The sequence below is a fragment of the Puma concolor genome, chromosome B4, assembly GCF_028749965.1.
Source record: "Puma concolor isolate L17-30 chromosome B4, mPumCon1.1.hap2, whole genome shotgun sequence".
NCBI lineage: Eukaryota > Metazoa > Chordata > Mammalia > Carnivora > Felidae > Puma > Puma concolor.
In genome coordinates this window covers 31,434,383-31,445,449 of record NC_141673.1, presented here as the reverse complement: position 1 = coordinate 31,445,449, position 11,067 = coordinate 31,434,383, and positions in this window count along the sequence as shown.

Below are 11,067 nucleotides of genomic sequence, written 5' to 3'. Positions count from 1 at the left end.
AAGCCTGGCTAAGGCTTCTGGAGGGCTGGGGGGAGGCTGCACTTCCATATAACATTGTATTACAAGTCTGAGAGTTTTACTCTTTTCTAATGAACTGTTTATGTTTCTGGGAACACCAAACAAAACTTTTCTTTCAAAAGAATAATATTAAAAGTGCTTAGGCTTTGGGGTAAACATATTTTAGGACCTAAGAAAATCAAGGACAATGATTTCCACAAATGTCTTATCTGTTAGCAATGAATGTTTAGATGGATTCAGTATAGTCACACCATTGCCTTTTCTACAAATATTTTCCAAAGAAATGGATAACCTTTAGGCCAGGAATCCACTCTGGTATATGATTTCAAATAAGATCTATTTTTTGTTTTCTGTCATAGTTAAGTTTCGTTTCTTTGGAATGGTTTCTTTCCCTGATTTCTGTTGTCCTGGGTTAAAATGTTTCTTAAATTTTTAGTTTTCTTTGTGATGTATTTTCCCCCTTGTCTTTGAGCACTGCTTGTAAAAATTAAATTTCAGAAGCTGGTATGGGCATTGGTAATATATGGAATTCATCCGTACTTATTCATACATATTCACACATAGCTATTCATGCATATTCATAATATTTACTATCCAATAATATATGGAATTTAAATGACTATCTAAATCCTAAACTTTAGATTTTGTGGCTATATGATTTTCTTATTGCAGTCTTGCTTTCCCAATTATATTTTTTATTGAACTGACATTCAATTCAGTTTCCTTCCTGAAGAATACATATTGGGAAATACACACAAATAAAGTAGCATAGAGCAATACCTACAGATAGTAGGTGGTAAATATATGCTGACTGAATTGGTGAATGAAGCAATGTTGCTGAATGAAGCCCTTAAAAAAATCAGAGTTAAAAAAAAGTTTAATCAGATATCACTAAGAACATATTTAATGTAGTTAATTGAGAATATATCATATTTTTCATATTTTCATCATGGTATATTACTATTTATTTTTCCATTGTAATAATTAAGTGTATATGTATATCTATATAATTATTGAAACTTTTTAAAACATTATGTTATGAATGTTAAATGAATATTGAATTTACCTAGGTAATATATAAGAAAATAGGGCTATATTTTTTAACAGTGTGTAGGGTATTTTAGTCTCTACCGAAGTAATTTTGAAGCTTCAGTTCTAACTCAGTTTTATTCAGCTCAAATGCTCTTTGATATTGAATCAAGACATAAAAAGGATGAGCAGCTACTCTTGTTCATAGTTTCAATACTTAAATATTTTTTCTTACTAAAATACATTTGTCAGAAGTCTTTCTTTCTAGGTGTATATTTATAACAATTACTCCTGGCTATTTTGAGAATGATGCCATTTTAACACCTTTATTCCATGTAGCATAGGATATCTTTATAGTGTCTGGAAAGACTTGAGTGAAACACTCAGGATACGGGAAAGGCTAATTTGAGAATTGTTGGGAAAGGCTAATTTGGGAATTGTTACCAAAAAAAGAGGTTACAGATATTGGGCAGGAAAATATCATAAATGTCCACTTTTACTATTATTTATTCACCTGATGCTTCATGAATTACATAACCATTTCTCTACATTTGAATCTTTAAGTTGTTTTTGAGCATTTAGCTCCAATGGGCATTTTTTTCTAAAATTAATTAAAAAAATTTTTTTAATGTTTTTATTTTATTTTTGAGGGGGGGAGGGTAGAGTGTGAGCGGGGAGGGGCAGAGAGAGGGAAACACAAAATCTGAAGCAGGCTCCAGGCTCTGAGCTGTCAGCACAGACCCTGATGCGAGGCTCAAACCCACGAACCATAAGATCATGACCTGAGCCAAAGTCGGTCACTTAACCAATGGAGCCACCCAGGCACCCCTAAAATTAATTTTTAAGAACAAAATTATTGGGTCCAAATATATTAGTATTTTTTAATAATCTATTTTTGTATGTTTTTCAAAATGATTGTACTATGATGAACAGGGCTAACTGGGCTAACTGTATGTAACACTAAAGTAGAAATTTCCCTGGGAGGGGTGTGATAGAAAAAAAATTAATCTTGTCTGAGGTTACACACCAACTGGAATTTAGAGTTTAATGCCCAGACCCAGAATACTATGTTCCCCCAAAACTTTAAAACAATTTCAAAAACATGCCTTGTGCTTGGTTGGCAAATGTATTATTTATTTATTTATTTATACTGTACCTTACTACAGAAAATATTTCGAGATAGCTAAATGCATCTATAACAATGACTCAGAACAGACTTGACAAAGCTGAGTGGAATATACACCAAGTTTCTTCCCAAGAGAAAGAGAGTGGAGGAAGCAAAAGCCACTTAAAAAGTCCTTTAATTCCAATTTCCATGTGGAGCTTGAAGCTCCTTAAAGCTGAGATATAGGCATATTAGTCTCCTGGCATTAACTTTTATATCCCTTTTGGAAAGCAGTTTGGCAACTACACTGTGAGCTTTAAAAATGTGCCCACTCTAATTCACTAATGTCACTACTAAGACGCCTAAAAAAATAAATTGTAAAATGAAAATAATACATTTCATGCATTAAATGTTCACCACAGTATTGTTTATAATAGTCAAACCTGGAAACAACCTAAATTTTCATTCAAAAAGGAAATACTAGATAAATAGAATTATATCTACTTGTTAGGCTAGCAATTTGGATATTAAAGTATGGTTATTAATCCTTACAAAAATCAATATAATGTTTAGTGAAGAGGCAGAATATAAAATACCATGTGTGACTATCATTATGTTAAAAGAGAAAAAGATCATGGTTTAAATAAAAAATGAAGTAAAATAGACCAAACGTTCAGTTACTATACTAATATGAGGGGAACTATGTATACATTTTATATTCATTTTTGTTTACCAAAACTTTATTATGGCTTATATTACTTCCAAATAAATTACATCAGAAATAATTAAGCCTCTATATCTGAAAAATCTCATTTTTATATTCTGAAATAATATTAAGAAACAGGAAAAATTGCTGTCAAGAAGTTACCATCTGGTAAGTGTTTGCCATGTTCTATGAGCCATATCAACCCTCAGAGTATGTGAAGTTCTGCAATGGGAGGCCTTCTGAGATTAAAGAGAACAGGCTTATGAGGAGGAGAGATAATGGAAGCTTACAGGGTTTGAGAATTTGGGAAAAGCCAACAGCCTAAAGCTGAAAATCAAAATGGGGCACAACTTAAGCAATCTTGTATAAGGAGGCCTTAAGGAACCAAGAAGATTCCACATGTATGGAACCAGTGACTGTCAGAGGGGATGTGCATACCATAACCTGTGGTCGTCGTTTATTCTAAAATTCCACTCCTGCAAAACATAAACAGTCATTGAAATCTGTCTCTACACTCTCTTATAGATGAGGAATAGGGGAGCACCTGGGTGATTTCAGTCAGTTAAGCATCTGACTTTGGCTCAGGTGGTGATCTGATGGTTCAGGAGTTCAAGCCCACATTGGGCTCTGATGTTAGTGCAGAGCCAGCTTCAAATCCTCTGCCTGCCCCCCCCTCAAAAATAAGTAAACATTTAGATGAGGAATAGAAACAAATAGAAACATAGTAGGTGCTGGCCCCACCAACCTAGAATGAAATCACACAAGATTCTTCTTGAATGTGGCAAGAGAGTTCTCATTTTTTTTAACCTTCTATTTTTCAAAACGTGTGTTTAGTGCTTTATCTATGCTAGCTTACTTAATTTTTTTAATGTTTATTAATTTGGGGGAGAGAGAGAGACAGAGAGACAGAGTTGGAGTGGGGGAGGGGCAGAGAGAGAGGGAGACAGAATCTGAAGCAGGCTCCAGGCTCTGAGCGGTCAGCACAGAGCCTGATACAGGGCTCAAACTCACAGACTGTGAGATCATGACCAGAGTTGAAGTTGGACGCTTAACCGACTGAGCCACCCAGGGCCCCCTATGCTAGTTTATTTAATTCATGCAAAACTCTATGAGGTAGGTGATATCATTCTCATTTTACAGAGGAGGAAACTGGATCCCAGAGAAGTCACATATTTTGCATAGGGGCACACACCTGGTGGTAGAATTAGGATTTGAACCCAGGTCTACAAAGGCCAAGTACTTCCTATTATTTTTAGTGGGTCTAAGAGTGAAATGACCCAGTAGCTTAAATCCAATGAATTGTTATCACACTTCCACCCCAGGGCATAGGGCAGAAAAGATGAACTTCTGTACTTCATTTTCTCTCGAAAGCAATTAAGTTATCCACAACCTGTTAACCCATAAGTGATAATATAAAAGACCATATTCACCCGACTACAGTCAGGATAATTGGAATGTGTCTAGGTCCAGAGTCAGACCTACATTTAAGATAATATTAATAGAGCTAATGGCATCTGTAGAGAAAATCTTAGATGTTGCCTCCGGTCTTGCGAAATTCAGAGATACATTGATTCATGTTGACAAAAGTACATGTTTCCAGAGCTCATCTGTCCAAATTCAGTCCAAACCAACCCAAACCAAACAGAGTAAACCAAACCAGAACAAAATGACTCTTACAAACAGCTGATGACCTTGCGTAATTATGATTTTATGCATGTAGAGTTTATGGTCAAGCAATGAAACAATTACTGACTATTTACATATAGTTGTATTGATGCAGAAGGAAAAGATTACATACCAGGTACATGTGCTTGTGAATATGTAAGTTCCGTATATTCATTCTATTTGTTACTTTGCACTGCGTCTTTATTATAGATTTTGAAGTCGAGTGATCACCTTTTCCTAAAATTATACCTATTTCATAATCAATTTCTGCTTCACTCCAAAAGACTTATTTCAACCTCACAATATTTATTGTCCTTGGCTCTTACATTTTTCTAATTGAAAGTCATGCCTTATTGAAGTCATGCATTTTTAAAATGCTAACTTAGTAAACCCTTGTTATGGGTAGATCCACTGAATATTTTCACTGTTAAAAATAGCAAATCTTTAACCAGATGCCTGGTGTTTGGTAGAAGATTCAGTTTATGTGCTTAGTAGAAAGAGGCCAGCTCATCTTGAAGTAGGAAATTTGAATCGACCTAAGAGTTGGTCAGCTCTCTGAAAGCAACAAAATCTAATAAGATCTTGATTAGAGCAATTTAGGTCACTCTTTTATTGCTGAAAGGTAATCACCTTTAGTAGACTTACTATATAGTAAAACAGCTGAGAAAGCCTCTCTTTCTGCCTTAAGACCACAACAGCTGACTTCCTTCAAATGTCATCATCACACCTGAAACTACTTTAGAGCCATTTTTAGTTTTAATTGAAATGTGTGACAGGAAAGAATTTAGAAGAAGGGAAAAAAGTTCTTATTAAGCTTCTCAGTTGAAATCTTAATGTTCTACTGCACACTGAGGATCCTTATAACCTCCCCTAATTTTTTGTCATTCTCCTTCCCTTTGCGGGTTCCACTGCTCACTCTCAAAGCCCCTCCCTTTTTGAGCATGGTAAATATTACCCTTAGGTGTTCCTGCCTAGCCCCTGTTTAAACTTTTTTTTTTTTCAACATTTATTTATTTTTAAGACAGAGAGAGACAGCATGAATGGGGGAGGGGTAGAGAGAGAGGGAGACACAGAATCGGAAGCAGGCTCCAGGCTCTGAGCCATCAGCCCAGAGCCTGACGCGGGGCTCGAACTCACAGACCGCGAGATCATGACCTGGCTGAAGTCGGACGCTTAACCGACTGCGCCACCCAGGCGCCCAACCTAGCCCCTGTTTAAATGGCCGTTGCTTTTCCCAAGTCCTCAGGGCTGGATTCATTGATTCTTTTTTTTTAATGTATTTATTTTAATGTTTATTTTTGAGAGAGCGTGGGGGAAGGGCAGAGAGAGAGGAAGACAGAGAATCTGAAGCAGGCTCCACACTGTCAGAGCAGAGCCCAAAATGGGATGCGAACTGACAAACCGTGAGATCATGACCTGAGCCTAAGTCAGTACTCAAGCAACTGAGCCACCCAGGTATCCCTGAATTCATTGATTCTTTATTTTTTAAATTTTTTATTGTTTATTTATTTTTGAGAGACAGAAACAGAGCACAAGTGGGGCAGGAGCAGAGAGAGAGGGAGACACAGAATCCGAAGCAGGCTCCAGGCTCTGAGCTGTCAGCACAAAGCTTGATGCAGGGCTCGAACTCACGAACCGCAAGACCATGACCCTAGCCGAAGTCGGCGCTCAACCGACTGAGCCACCCAGGCACCCCTGGATTCATTGATTCTTAATCCCATTTCCTAAGACTACTCTGACTCAACAGCAAATATCCCTGTATCACTTAATACTGTACTTTTGCCAGTCTTTGGTATTAAAAAAATAAGTTACCAAGAAGCCAATTTGAAAAGCATCTATGTTGTACGTGTCAAAATATATGACATTCTGAAAAAGGCAAAACTATGGAAACAGTGAAAAGAAGACCAGTGGTCACCAGGGGTGCAGAAGAGGAGGGGTGAATAAGCAGAGCACAGATTTTTAGGGCAGTGAGTATAACCTGTGTGATACCAAGATGATGGATATATATGATTACACACTTGTCCAAACTTATAGAATGTACAATACCAAGCATGAACCATAATGTAAACTATGGACCTTGGGTAATTATGATATGTCAATGTTGATTCATCATTTGTAACAGATATAACACTCTGGTAGATACTGATAAGAATGAGGCTATGTATATGTGGAGACAGGGGTATATGGGAAATCTCTGTATCTAAAATTGTTCTAAACAATAAAATCTTTTTTTTGAGAGAGAGAGAGAGGGAGAGAGACAGAGAGTGCACACTTGTATGGGAAAGGAGGAGGGAGAGAGAGAGAGAATCTTAGGCAGGCTTTGTGCCCAGTGTGGAGCCTGATGTGGGGCTTGATCTCACGACAAAGAGATCATGACCTGAGCTGAAATCAAGAGTCAGACCTTTAACTGACTGAGCCACCCAGGCACCCCAACAATAAAATTTTTATTTATTTATTTATTAGCATTTATTTATTTTTTGAGAGGTGGAGAGAGACAGTATGAGCGTGGAAAGGACAGAGAGAAAGGGAGACACAGAATCTGAAGCAGGCTCCAGGCTTTCAGCTGTCAGCACAGAGCCTGACACAGTGCTCGAACTCACGAACAGTGAAATCATGACCTGAGCTGAAGTCAGACACTTAACTGACTGAGCCACCCAGGTGCCCCAGTGAAATCTTAATAAAAGCCAAAAAAAATTTTTTTAAGGGTCACCGTTTCAGAACCTAAATGTAAGGATTCAGGCAGAATTTTTGACCTCCTCTGCTTCTACCTGTATTATCCACATTGCTTTGAGTCATGGTTCCTATTTCTTACTCTTCCATTGGTTTTGTCTATAGGAGTAGGCTTCTTTCTTACAATCTACTATGCTTGATGTAGCCCAGAGACTTGCTGAAGCCCTGACCTTTGGGATTTATATGCCATCGTATCAACTACAAACCATTTATAGCAGAAGCCTTCTTGTCTTCACCATTTCTCCAGTGGTATTGGGAGCAAGATGGAGTCCTAAACACTTCTGATTGTTTACTCCTTAAACCATAGATTCAATGCTTTCACTGTAAGTTTATGGGCTGTTTTGCTATTCCAATTATGCAACCACTTTTGATTCCTGAAATGGATTATAGCCTCCTGTATTAGATTTCCATCAAAAAAAATGTTCGTACAAGGCCCCTTGTGTGTGGACTAGACTTATTGCATATTCAATGTTCAATCAACTAGTCTCTGTCTGGAAATCAGCACGTTCCTCACTCAAAAATGAGGAGAGGCTGGAGAGTTCCTGGGTTAGAAGGCTCTGTGGAAGCAAATACCTATCTAATTAAGGTAGGTTTCTAAACATAAAACAGACCTTAAGATGGGTCTGGACTGTGTATTATTTTGCCTATGAATTGTTTTCACCCTTGATTCTGTCTAGATCTCAGAGTCCAGTCATTCCCAAAAGACATCCAGATTTTATTTATTTTATAACGGATTGCATTTAAGAATAAAGGAAATTAACAGACTTGCCTAATGTGGGTATAGTTAAGGAAACTGTGGATGCGTGGGAGGCAATGAAATACAAATGACTACTTATTTACTCATTCATAGATTTATTCATTCAAGAAATGTTTATTGAGTGCCTTCTTTGAACCAGGGAAAGTACAATATGCCCTGGATACACAGTTAATAAAAAGACATGGCCCATCTCTTCATGGAATTTCCAGTTTGCTGAGAGAAGCAGATAATAAATGAGAAAACTAACATTGGAGGAGGTCTTTGTGAGGATGTGACTGCAAGTTAACCCGCAAGCTGGACCCAGGGAATTGGAGGCTCCTGACCCTCTCCCCTGTCCTTGGAATGTATGTTCTGCCCACCATTCCCCCAGTGGAAGACGTTTTCAGGGATCCAGAGGGCAATGTGTTGTTGAGACCATCTGGGTGGTGTACATGACTAAACCTACTTAAGTCCTCTATATAAACTTCCAAGGTTATGGCAGGTCGTTGCAGAGATCTAATGGTCTTGTGAACGCCCAATACAAGCCTCATATGTAAATTCCCTTGTTTACTAAAAGTGCCACCTACCCAGACTGGAGTGGTCTGCCTCTTCTGTGTCTCATTGCCCTTCATACATAGGGGCCAGTTTCAGATTTCACCAGGGAAGCTCCTGAGGTTTCGAAAGAACACGTAGCAAGTAAATATGCTAAGTCTGCATTTTTTATGACTAACATAAGAGATTATTTTTTAAATTGACTTTATTGGGGTATAATTAATATTCAATAAAATGCATCCATTTTAATTCTATGGTTTGATGAGTTTTGATAATGGCCAGTCTAATCAAAGTATAGAGTATTTTCATAATTCCAGAAAGTTCCCTTGAACTCTCTGTAGTCAGTACTTTCTTCCTCAATCCCAAGCACTGCAAACAACCACTTACTTGCTTTCTATTAGTTCAGATTAGTTTTGCCTGTTTTAGAATTTTATGTGAATGAAAACTTCTATTCATTGTTTCTGGCTTCTTTTACTCAGCATGATATTTTTGAGATTTATCCATGTATTTGCATGGATCAGTAATTTGTTCCTTTGTGTTGCTGAATAATAAACTATTTTAGGTATATACTATAATTTATTTATCTAATTGCCTGTTAATTAGTATTTCAATTATTTTCAATTTCCAAAGCTGCTATGACTGTTTTTATACAAACCTTTGTGTGGGTCTATGTTTTCTTTTCTCTTAATATATAAGAGTGAAATTGCTGAACTATATGATAGGAGTATGCTTCACAACTGACAAACTATTTTCCAAAGTGGCTATACCATTCTGCACGCCCACCAGCAATATGTGAGAGTTGGCTCAGTTGTTCCACATCCTTATTGGCACTTGGTAATGCCTTCTTTTTAATGTTAGCCATTCTAGTAAGTGTGGAGTATCCTATTAGGTTTTGATTTGAATTTTTCTGATGACAAATGATATGAGAACATTTCTTGTGCTAGTTGGCCATTTATATCTTTTATGGGGAGAATATTTAAAATTTTTGACCACTTTTAATTAGCTGTTTGCTTCTTTATTATTGATTTGTGAGAAGTTCTTTTTTTAATGCTTATTTATTTTGAGAGAGTAAGAGAGCATGTGTGTACAAGCAGGGGAGGGGCAGAGAGAGAAGGAGAGAGAGAATCTTAAGCAGGCTCTGCACTGTCAGTGAAGAGCCTGACATGGGGCTTGATCTCACAAACCATGAGATCATGACCTGACCCAAAACCAAGAGTCAGAGACTTAACTGACTGAGCCACCCAGGTGCCCCTGAATTGTAAGAAGTTCTTTAAACAATTTGGATATAAGTCATTTGTTATACACATATATTGCAAGTATCCCCCCTGCCCTGAGTTGTTAGTGTATTAACTTATGTTAATTCTTTCATGAGAAAGACTATGAAAAATTATATGCCAACAAACTGGGCAGTCTGGAAGAAATGGATAAATTCCTAGAGACTCATGCATTACCAAAACTGAAACAGGAAGAAATAGAAAATTTGAACAGGCCCATAACCAGCAGAGAAATTGAATCAGTTATTAAAAATCTCCCAACAAATAAGAGTCCTGGGCCAGATGGCTTCCCAGGGGAATTCTACCAGACATATAAAGAAGAGTTAATACCTATTCTTAACCAACTGTTCTAAAAAACATCCCGTATTTTAAATGATGAGCAGCTATTCTAGGAGTAGGAGTATCTGTTGTCTCTGCTGTTCTTTTTGTAGTTTGCTTGTGGTTGTGTTAGTAGCAACACTCTCAATTTGTAATTTATTTGCTGGAATCTTTTTAAGCCAATTGTCCATTTTGTAAAGTTAGGTTAACTAAATGTAAATAATTTAATCTGCAAATCCGGTAAACCTATTTAAACTACAAAAGCTGGAAGTGAGCAAGTGAATGAAGGACTGTGTTGCAGAATTCCCTCCCATCCTTTCATAGGATCCCCTGCTTATGAACTTGACATCAGGTTACCTGACAAACATAGCAAGTGATGATACGATTTCAAGTGTATGTTACAAATTAGTTAACCCTAACTTCTTAATTGTTTCAACTAAAAGTAAGTGTAAGTATAAATTGTTATTTTTTCCCTATACATCAGTGGATCACCCTGGCAGCCTTTAATGTAAGCATCTCCCTCCTTTTGGGAGACCAATGGTTTAGGTGGTATTGCTACCAAGTACACACCAGTGCATTTGATTTCTCTGTCAGCTAGCATATTTCACACAAGAATTAAATAAAAAATAAAAATAAAATGAAACAACATCCTCTGTTCCATAGCAACCTGTCCTAGCAAACTGAATCATAATATATGCTATTGGTCATAAAATAAGAATTAATTTGTGCTATGAAACTTGAAATCAACCACAAGAAAAAATTTCAAAAGGTAACAAATACTTGGAGACTAAAGAACACCCTACTAAAGAATGAGGGCTAACCAAGAAGTTAAAGAGGAAATTTAAAAGTTCATGGAAGCCAATGAAAATGATTAACACCACAACCCAAAACCTCTGGGATGCAGGAAAGGCAGTCATAAGAGTTTCGAAAGTAT